Consider the following 7,780-nt stretch of genomic DNA (forward strand, 5'->3'; position numbering starts at 1 on the left):
TGTGGTGCTGGAGTAGACTCACAAAGGTGCCTTAGACAGCAAGGAGATCAAACCAGTAAATCTGAAGGGAGATCAACCCTGAATATTTACCGGAATGACTGATGTTGAAGCTGAAGCTCCAGTATTTTGGTCATTTGATGTGCACAGATGACTCAGTGGTAATGAACATAAACTCGGGCAGACTCTAGAAGATGGTGAGAGACAGGGAGGCCTGTGTGCTGCAGTCCATGGGGTTGCGAACAGTCGGACATGACTGTACAACTGAACAACAACAACAACAATTGACATATATCATTGTATAAGTTTAAGGTACAGAGCATGATAGCTTAATTTACATACACTGTGAAATGATTGCTACAATAAATTTAGTTAACAGCCATCATTTCATATAGATACACTAAAAGAAAGAAAACTTATCATGAGAGAACTCTTAGGATCTCCTCTATTAACAACCTAAAAATATGGAAGACCACATGCACCTCTGTGTCATACTTGTGCAGGGGCCATGCTAATCTTCTCTGCAATTTTCATGTATATATTACCAAAGGAAGCACCACCCTGACATCTTGACAGGGTCTTTATTGTGGACTAAAAGAGAAGAAAGGTAGGCGATCTAATGGAATAGATATCTATATATTTTTACTCTTTAGAAACTACATCTTCCTATATACTAAGAAGTCTTCATTCCTAATGTTGAAATCGATATCTGTATTTCTACTTGCAGTTTTAGAACATTTAACATTTCATGCAAAATCCGGAACTTTATCATGGTTTGCAAAAGAAATTAATTCGTGTTTTCCATTTTTTGACGCTAAATGATGTTCACTCATGATCTCTCCCTCAGTATCCAGGGGCGGCTTTTCAACATCAAACCAGGAGAAGCTCAATATCCCACCATGATTTACAGAGGCCTGATTATCTGTCCTTGCCTTCATCCCAGCTTCATCTGGTACCTTGGTCTCTCTTGTTCACAATTCTTTGGCCACTCTAATCTACTTTGCTCCTTGGAGCACTTCTCACCAGCAATTTCTCACCTTCAGTTCAGTTCAGTTCAGTTGCTCAGGCATTTCTCACCTTAGGTCATTTGTATAAGATTTGCTTTATTCTTGGAGTGCTTTTAATCACTTTTCATGCTTAATTCAGATTCATTTTTAGGTAATACTCTTATTTTTCTTTATCACAGTGTCAGTACTTGAATTGCTATGTGTCTACTGTCTCTACTCCCACTAGAATGAATGCTTCACGAGGGCAGAGGTTTAATTATGCTAGTTGCCCTATCCTTAATGCTTCATACAATTCCTTGCCTCAATACTAAATATCATTTGAACAAATCAGTACATGAATAGATGTATAACTGTGCCATTTTAGTACTAAAATATTCAAAATTGTCTATTCTTAGACTACAATATAGCTGACTTTTTCTAAATTTCTTTTTCCATTTTTGGCCAGATAAACACTTAGAAATAAAGTAATATTTTCTTCACTTTTTTATTCTACAGAAGAGTGATAAAGTAATTTTATATTCAGATTGATAGCAAAAATTAATAGGAATTTTAATAAAAGTATATTGTTAACAACCTCCAACTTTTGAAATATAAAGCATGCTGGGCTACATGGTATTTCATTGTGATCCATAGGAGTTTAACAGTATTAAACTACCTGCAGGCATACTCCCTATTATTCTGTGAATGTAATAGACGCATACTGAGAATTACAAGTTAAAGTTAAATGTTCTACAGAGCTCAGACGAAACCTATTCTCTAGTTCAGGAAAATTAGAATTAAATTTTGATCCTGATATATGCATCAGATGTGAGCAAAATTATATTAGCTATTTAAAAAATAATGGGGTTATATATAATGGGATAAATAACATTTGAATTATATAAATGAATGTTGAGAGGTTATAACATTCCATTTGATAACCATAGAGAATAGTGAGAACTTTACGTAGAAATTCAACTGCTAACAGATTTAAAGCTCGTTCTTATAAATTTGCAGGTTCTAATGGCATAGATTTTAAGTCTGTATTTCACTAGATATCACACCATCCAGTTTTAACATTCCCTGTATTTCTTTTAATAGACTTTTAAAATATGTGTGAATACATGTTACAGACATCATCTAAATATAACCTTTAACTGTCAATCCTAAGCAAATTGTTGCATAAGATGACATCTTTTAAAAACTCAGTTTACCTTGTTGCAAACCTATTTGCACATCAAAACACCATGATATATGGGCTTAAAAAAGTCAGTACATTATTTATTTTAATAAAAATATAAGCATTATTTATTATTTTAATCATTAATAAATGCATCTGGAGGGGTTTCAAATGATAGCATAAATAACTGATATATTAACTAAATGTAAATATATTAATCAGACTATATGTATGTGTACATATATGTGAAAATTCTTAATATCTTCAGATATATCAGTCAGTCAGTCAGTCAGTTCAGTTGCTCAGTCGTGTCCAACTCTTTGCGACCCCATGAATCGCAGCACGCCAGGCCTCCCTGTCCATCACCAACTCCCAGATTTCACTCAGACTCGTCCGTTGAGTCAGTGATGCCATCCAGCCATCTCATCCTCTGTTGTCCCCTTTTGCTCCTGCCCCCAATCCCTCCCAGCATCAGAGTCTTTTCCACTGAATCAACTCTTTGTATGAGGTGACCAAAATACTGGAGTTTCAGTTTCAGCATCATTCCCTCCAAAGAAATCCCAGGGCTGATCTCCTTCAGAATGGACTGTTTGGATCTCCTTGCAGTCCAAGGGACTCTCAAGAGTCCTCTCCAACACCAATAACCTCAGATATGCAGATGACACCACTCTTATGGCAGAAAGTGAAGAGGAACTAAAAGCCTCTTGATGAAAGTGAGAGAGGAGAGTGAAAAAGTTGGCTTAAAGCTCAACATTCAGAAAATTAAGATCATGGCATCTGGACACATCACTTCATGGGAAATAGAAATAGATGGGGAAACAGTGTCAGACTTTATTTTGGGGGGTTCCAAAATCACTACAGATGGTGATTGCAGTCATGAAATTAAAGGACACTCCTTGGAAGGAAAGTTATGACCAACTTAGATAGCATATTGAAAAGCAGATACATTACTTTGCCAACAAAGGTCCTTCTAGTTAAGGCTATGGTTTTGCCAGTTGTCATATATGGATGTGAGAATTGGACTTTGAAGAAAGGTGAGCACCGAAGAATTGATGCTTTTGAACTGTGGTGTTGGAGAAGACTCTTGAGAGTCCCTTGGACTGCAAGGAGATCCAACCAGTCCATTCTGAAGGAGATCAGCCCTGGGTATTCTCTGAAAGGAATGATGCTAAAGCTGAAACTCCAGTACTTTGGCCACCTCATGCGAAGAGTTGACCCATTGGAAAAGACTCTGATGCTGGGAGGGATTGGGGGCAGGAGGAGAAGGGGACGACAGAGGATGAGATGGCTGGATGGCATCACGGACTCGATGGACGTGAGTCTGAGTGAACTCCGGGAGTTGGTGATGGACAGGGAGGCCTGGCGTGCTGCAATCATGGGGTTGCAGAGTGGACACCACTGAGTGACTGAACTGAACTGAATCCATGGTATGGATTTGCTACAATTTATTTAACCATTAATAATTGAAGGACATTTGGGTATTTTCCAGATTTTAGCTATTATTATTTAAGCTGTAATGAACATTGTTTACAAGTTTCTACATGAACATAAGTTTTCATTTCTTTGGAATATATGCCCAAGGATGTAATTGCTTGGTGAGATGATAAGTTACATTTTAATTTCAGAAGGAAATGCAAAGCTATTTTCCAAACTAACTGTATCATTAGAAAATCATGCCAGCAATGTATATGTGATCTGGTTTCTCCAAACTCTAGTGACTATATGATTTTATCACAGTATCTGGTTTTTTATTTTAGCCATTTTGATAGGTATAAAGAGACATCTCATTGTAGTTTTAATTTGTATTGTCCTAATAAATTATAATGCTGAAATCTTTTCAAGTGCTTGTTTATACATCATCCATGTATCCTTATTATAAAATATCTTGCATGTTTTTTATAGTTTCTAATTGGGTAGTTTATTTTTGAATGTGGAATTTTGAGAGTTCTTTATATATTTTAGATACTAGTTCTTATTGGATATGTGATTTGTAAATATTTTCTCCCAGTTTGTAATTTATTTTTCATTCTCTTAAGTGAGTCTTTCACAGAGCACAAGGTTTTTAATTTTGATGAGGTATGATTCATTTTTTCCTCTTTTTGATTGTGTTTTTGGGATTAAGTTTTGAGTTCGAGCTTAGAAAATGAAGTTAAAAGATGCTTGCTCCTTAGAAGAGAAGCTGTGACCAACCTAGACAGCTTATTAAGAAGCAGAGGCATTACTTTGCCAACAAAGGTCCATCTAGTCAAAGCTATGGTTTTTCCAGTAGTAATGTATGTATGTGAGAGTTGAACTATAAAGAAAGCTGAGCACTGAAGAACTGATGCTTTTGAAGTGTAGTATTGGAGAAGACTCTTGAGAGTGCCTTGGACTGCAAGGAGATCCAACCAGTCAATCCTAAAGGAAAACAATTCTGAATATTCTTTGGAAGGACTGATGCTGAAGCTGAAACTTCAATACTCTGGCCACCTAATGTGAAGAACTGACTTGTTGGAAAAGACCCTGATGCTGGGCAAGATTGAAGGCAGGAGGAGAAGGGGATGACAGCGGATGAGATGGTTGGATGGCATCACTGACTTGATGGACCTGAGTTTGAGCAAGCTCTGGGAGTTGGTGATGTACAGGGATGCCTGGCATGCTGCAGTACGTGGGGTCACACAAAATTGGACATGACTGAGCAACTGAACTGAACTGAACTGACCTGAGTTCTAGGTCCTGAGAGAGTTCTCCCTCTCTCTCTCTTTATTTATTTTTTGAGATCTTTTACAGTTTAATGTTTTAAACTGAGTTAATTTTTGTATAAAATGTGAGGTTTAAGTTGAGGTTCAAATGTGGATTGTAGCCTGCTAGGCTCCTCTGTCCATGAAATTATCCAAGCAAGAATATTGGAATGGGTTGCCATTCCGTTCTCCAGGGGATCTTCCCAATGCAGGGGTTGAACCCTGGTCTCCTGCATTTCAGGCAGATTCTTGATCATCTGAGCCACCAGAGAAGCCCCATATTTGCCACTGTATGCTCAACTGATCCAGCACTATTTATGGAAAAGGCTATCCTTCCTTGTTGTATTGCTTTTGCACCTTTGCCAAAAATTAATTGGGCATATTTCTGTGGATCTGTTTCTGAGTTTTTCACTCTGTTCCATTGATAGATGTATATATCATTTCACCATTACCAATTTGTCTTGGTTATTATAGCTAAATTGTATATCTTGACATTGGGAAAAGAATTCCTCCCACTCAGTCTTCTTTTCAAAACTGTTTTGACTATTCTAGAGCCTTTTAATTTCTATAGTTTAAGTAAGTTTGTCTATGTTTATAAAAACCTTGCAGAGATTTAGATAGAAATTTCATTAAAACTGTGTATCATTTTAGGAAGAGTTGATAGTTTTATTATGTTGAGTCTTCTAATCCATGAATATTATGTTTCTAAGTATTTAAATCTTCATTTCTTTGATTAGCATTTTATAATTTTTGTTATATATATTCTATATATATATATTTTAGATTTATGCCTAATTTAAACTTTTTCTTTGAAGAATTTGTAAATGGTATTACACTTTTGAATTTGGTTTCTGTGATCTTTCTGAGCTCAGTTATTAGTTTCAGAATGTTTTTGAGGTTTCTTTTCTCCTTCCTTCTTTCCTTTTAGATTCCTTGGTATTTCTATGTAGACAATCATAGTATCTGCAAATATAGTGTTTTTCTTTTCCATTTTATATAGGACGTTTTATTGTAATCACTAGAATTTTCAGTAATTGGTTGAATAAGAATGGTGAGAAAAGACACTTTTTTCTCATTCTCATTAATAGAGGAAGAACATAATCTTCCACCTTTAAGTATTATGTGAGCTCTGGGTTTTCTTGTAAATGATTTTTATAAGGTTTAAGAATTGCCCCGCCCATTTTTATTCAAAATGCAGTTGACTTACTATATTATATAAATTTCTGTTGTGCAACATAATGGTTCGATATTTAATCAGTTTAGTTGCCCAGTGGTGTCTGACTCTTTGCAACGTTGTGGACTACAGCATGCCAGGCACCCCTGTCCTTCACCAACTCCCAGATCTTGCTCAAACTCAAGTCCATTGAGTCTGTGATGCCATCCAACCATCTCATCCTCTGTTGTCCCCCTCCTCCTCCTTCCCTCAATCTTTCCCAGCATCAGAGTCTTTTCCAATGAATCAGTTCTTTGCATCAGGTGGCCAAGTTTTGGAACTTTAGCTTCAGTATCAGTCCTTCCAATGAATATTCAGGACTGATTTCTTTTAGGATTGACTGGTTGGATCTCCTTGCAGTTCAAGTGACTCTCAAGAGTCTTCTCCAACACCACAGTTCAAAAGCATAAATTCTTCAGCACTCAGACTTCTTTATGGCCTAACTCCCACATCCATACATGACTACTGGAAAAACCATAGCTTTGGCTAGATGGACCTTTGTTGGCAAAGTAATATCTCTGCTTCTTAATAATCTGTCTAGGTTGGTCATAGCTTTTCTTCCAAGGAGGAAGCATCTTTTAATTTCATGACTGCAGTTACCATCTGCAGTGATTTTGGAGTCTAAGAAAATAAAGTCTCTCACTGTTTCCATTGTTTTTCCATCTATTTGCCATGAAGTGATGGGACTGGATGCCAAGATCTTAGTTTTTTGAATGTTTAGTTTTAAGCCAGCTTTTTCACTCTCCTTTTTCACTTTCATCAAGAGACTCTTCAGTTCCTCTTCGCTTTTTGGCATAAGGGTGGTGTCATCTGCGTATTTAATAGATTTATATATTATAAAATATTGGCTATATAGGACGTGCCCCTTTATTCTTAGGATTCTCTGCATTAATGAGTGTTAAATTTTGTCAAATGCTTTATATGCATCAATTGATTTGATCATGTGATATTTTTCCTTTTAGTAGTTGATATTTTGTCTTGCATTTATTGATTTTCAAATATTGAACCATTTTTTAATTGCTAAAATAAACTCCATTTAGTTATGGTATATGAATCTTTACATTGCTTGATTTGGTTTACTAATATATTTTTGAAAATTTTTGCATTTAAATTTGAGAGATATTGCTCTGTCATTTTTGTTTTCTTCATTTGGTTTTTGTATCAGGATAATACTAGTTTCATAAAATGAGTTTGAAAGTGTTTCTTCTTTTTCCTAATTTTGTGGAAGGGACTGTATAAAATTAGACTTAATTCTGTAAGCTGCTAAATTTGTGAGAATAAACTGTAATTATCCTATAGTGCTGCAGGTTATTTTGTTTCAGTTGATATTGGTGATTTGTGTTTTCTCTCTTTTTATCTTTGTTAATCTTGCTAGAAAGTTATCAATCATAAGTTTGTTTTTAAGAACAAGGATTTGCTTTATTAATCTTTTTATTTTACTGTTTTAAATTTCATTGATTTTTGTTCTTACATTTATTATTTATTTTTCTACTTTCTTTGGATTTAGTTTGTTCTTCTTTTTCCTATTCAGATAGAAACTTAAATTATTGATTTGAAGCATTTCTTTGTTTGTAAGCATTTAGCACTGTGAGTTTCCCTCTCAGTGCTGCTTTAGGTGTATCTTAAGACTTACATGCTGTATTTTCACTTTCATTTAATTCTCCATATTTTTATAGCTATTTCC

General features: G+C 35.4%; 1 pseudogene; it reads right to left on the minus strand.

Moving 5' to 3' along the window:
• Nucleotides 1-455: 455 nt before the first annotated feature.
• On the minus strand, nt 456-552 carry LOC120855179 (annotated as a pseudogene).
• Nucleotides 553-7,780: the final 7,228 nt, after the last annotated feature.

Source organism: Oryx dammah, unplaced genomic scaffold (genome assembly GCF_014754425.2).
Source record: "Oryx dammah isolate SB20612 unplaced genomic scaffold, SCBI_Odam_1.1 HiC_scaffold_27, whole genome shotgun sequence".
Lineage (NCBI taxonomy): Eukaryota > Metazoa > Chordata > Mammalia > Artiodactyla > Bovidae > Oryx > Oryx dammah.